Source organism: Alligator sinensis, unplaced genomic scaffold (assembly GCF_000455745.1).
Source record: "Alligator sinensis unplaced genomic scaffold, ASM45574v1 scaffold301_2, whole genome shotgun sequence".
Classification (NCBI taxonomy): Eukaryota; Metazoa; Chordata; order Crocodylia; family Alligatoridae; genus Alligator; species Alligator sinensis.
The window spans coordinates 605413-609152 of NW_005841874.1; positions in this window are offsets into that span (position 1 = coordinate 605413).

Genomic DNA, 3740 nt, shown 5'->3' on the forward strand with positions numbered 1-3740 from the left:
GCAGCTTCCCTGACCCGGTCCGCGCGGCTCGGTACCCGCCAGGCTGCAGGGGTTACGGGCACGGGAGTCTCCTCCCCGGGGCCGCGCGGCTGCGGGCGAGCATCCGAACCCCGCGCCTGCGGGCTTGGGCCTGCGCGTAGGACGCCCGCCAGAGGATTTGGGAACGTCTGAAGCCCCGGGTGCGGGCGGAGGATGTTTGCCGGTAGCAGGGACACGTCTCGCATTTGGAATTAACCTGGGCTGATTTGGCCGGTGATACAAATTAAATTAAAAAAAAAAAAAAAATAGCTTCACGGATGGTCTAGAAGAGGAGGCATATGGCAGATGAATGAAATCTGCAGGTGAAGCAAAATTGGAAGGAGCTGCAGAAACCAGGGAGGGCAGGGAAACGAGACGGAGACTCGGCAAGATTAGGAATGGGCAGAAAACAATTTAATCGGATCCGGCATGGGCAAATGCAGCTAATGCATCTGGGGAAAATAACCTTAACCCCTGGTCCTCCCAGAGAGGGAGAGAGTCAAGGAGCAAGCATGGACAAGAGGCACCAAGGCAGTGAGCGGCGCATCAGATGAAGTCTGCGGTGTGATCTGGATGGACTAAAGCGGGCAGTGTGGTTTTGTCCAGGTATCGCAGACATGGAGGAAAGCCAGGGTGGTCTGGAGCCGGGAGGGGAAGCTCCGCCTGGAGGGGTGCATTTTGGAAACGAGCTGTCCAGAACAGAAGACCTACTCGTTCAAAGAAGCGACAGGGGAACAAGCGGGACAGAAGGAGACCGCCAGACCCATGCACCTGTGGGATCGTTTCCAGGGAGGGGGTGGGAACCCTCTTGCTTGAGGAGGTTTGGTGACTAGTGGTGAAAAGCAAAACCATTGGGGACCAGTCTTGCGTTGGACTACGGAGAGCTAGAACTGAAGGGGTCTTCCTTCCCCAACCTAGATGGGGAGGCAGGATCATAACGTTTTGCAGAGATCTCGCAGCGACATTAAGAATCGCTGCGGGAGTCGCGGTGTATCTGCGCGCGGTTGCTGCGTCTCGGTTCTTGCCGGGCAGTCTGCTGCTTTCCCCAAAGTGCCCCCTTCCCCAGCACCCGCGTGGAGGGAGAACATGGGAAAACGTCTCGAAAGGTGTTTGCGTTGAGGACCCCTTTGAGCAGCTGCAACGTTTCGTCCGCCTGGAGGTCCCGTGGCAGCTGCCCGGAGAGAAAGTAGAAACTTTGGTCACTGATTTGAGAGCAAAGTTCCCCCAAACCTCGTGTGGGATGAGGCTGAGTTCTCTGCAGATCCATCACTCGGGATGGAGGCGTTTTACCTTCTCCCAGAGGCAGCTTTTATCTGCTATAATAGAGCCCTGGCCTTTCTTCCCCAGTCCTCGGCCTGGGTCTGATCAATTATCTTGCCTTTCTCGCTTTTCTCCAGGCTGGACAACTGGTCTGGTGTTCCCTTGGGAGTTCCCGTCAGCTCCTCCCATGCCCAGGGAGGCAGCGCGGCCACCATCGCAGCCCGTGGGCTTTCCTTGCTGTTTCTCTGGTCCGTATTTGTTGGCTGCGAGAATCAGGGTAACAGCGATGCTGCTTCGGGCTTTACGTTTCCTTAGAAATATGCGCCAAGGCTTTGTCGGGTGTGGGGTGCAAGGCTGCACAGGAAGCTAACGCTAGTCAAAGGGAAGGGTGCCCAGCCTTGTCCCGTGGACCCGGAAGTGGTGTCTCTTGTAGAAAAGGAACCCAAGAAAAGAATCGCCTGATAAACTGTGGGGAGGGGAGGTTTAAATAGAGAGGAGACGACGTGTTTCTTGAGCCCATCAGTGTGGTGTAAAGGTGATTGTTCCCTGCCTGTTACCAAACTGTGGGGCAACAGCAGCAAGTCGTGGTGGAGTGGGTGTGAGCCCAGCGATCTGGTTTGCAGACTTTTGTCCGCTGCCCTGGACTCCAGCGTCTTCAGGAGTTGAGTGACACTGCTCTTGGGTGTCCCCGGCGCTCCTGCCGGTCAGGGGGAGGATGGTCTTGGGGTGAAAGCACTAGGCTGGGTCTCATGCGGCCTGGGTCCCGTTCCCAGATCTGCTATACCTCTCCCAGGTGACCCTTTCTTGACCACTTAATTTCTCAATTCCTCTTCTATAAAATGGGACTTCAGGGAATAGATGGGAGAAAATAAGTACTTGAAGTCCTTAGACCGGTGGTTTTCAGCCTTTGCAGACTCGAGGCATCCTCTGGAAATTCCAGCTCTTCATTTTCAATCTTTTTTTTTTTTTTTTTGCCTAAAGAAAAATAATAAAGCAGTTTTTCTGTTGCACTCCTAAGTCTACATAACAGCCTATTTTTATCAGTTTGGCTGGTTGTAACCTAAGCAATATAAACCGTCTTAGGCCAATAGACGGGTGTCTGCACAGGCTGGTTCTGGCTGAGCTGCAATTGGCTTGACAAACTCAAAGGCAACTTCTGCATGTAGACAAGCCCTTAGCAATTGGCCCAAGTTTTCTCTCGCAGCCGGTGGTTCTCAACTTTGGGCTCAAGGCAGCCGTTGGAAAATGTCAGCTCTTCACTTCCGTTCGTTTTGTGACTACAATAAAATAATGTTACGAAGAATCAAGAAAGACCGTAGAAGTTCAGACTGCTTTTGATGGTATGGATTTTTATTCAATCCTTCTGGGTTTCTCATGTGAATCGCGGGTAGGTGTTTGCACACCAATGGTGCTAGGATGGCATGGCACCCCACCGGTACCATGAAAGGATCTCGCGGCACCTCAGGCTGGCACAGCACCCTGGTTGAGAATCACTGCTCTATGTCTGCCCAAAAGTTTTAATGTCCCTCCTCTTCAGTTCCTTTTTTTTCCTCCCAAGTCCCCGTGTGCTGAGAGAAGCCTGGCATGGAGGGACTGTTCTGATTATATTGCTTGCCTCCATTTCTTTTTTCTCAGCCGACTCTCATAAGCTCTGGGCTCCCCCCATCTCCCCTTCTTTTGCAGACAGGTAAACCCTCCCATGCTGTATCATTTAAGCAAGTCGGGCTGGCGTGCGGGGGGTGCTGTGGTTGCTTCTCCTGGTGATTCTTCTCTTGCAGAGTTGTTTCCTATTTTGACTTGTGAACGATTCCGGGGTCTCAGCTGGCGAGTGAAAACCGGTGTCTGCTTAATCACGTGCTTGATAACGAAGCAGGCCCGGATTAGTTCTCGCCCGGCTCTCCAGAGCTGGGTTCAAGGCTGAGATGAGGAGCATTTTCTGGAGGCAGCACAAAGCAGGCCCTGCAGGAATTCCCAGCGTGCGGGTCAGACGGTGGTGGTATGTGGCGACCTCATCTCTTGCACATGTGCACGGGGAGATGTGTTGATGTCTGCCGAGAGGCTGACTGATTTATTTTCATTGTAAGATCCTTCTGCCAAGACCCTCTGTCCTCCTGGTTGACAGTGTGTAGAAACGGGGAACTGATCCTCAGCTTAATACGCTGTGCCAGTCCCCGAGTTGTACAGGCTTCTCTTGCTTGATGTATATGTGAATTCGCTCTTATGCAAAGACCCCTTTTCTACCAACAATTCATTATATGCAAGGTAAATTCACTCTTATGCGATTGGAAACCTGCTGCCAGCTGCTTTGTGCAAGGCAGAGGAAGAAAAAATTATTTTGTGGGGCTGAGCCAGGTGGTGGTGCCCAGGCCAGGCTGCAGCACTGGCCTGGTCCGGCCCCATCAGCGCAAGCCATGAAGCTGCCCAGCAGCAGTGCCCGCGGCCGCCGCCCCGGGGGGCGGGGG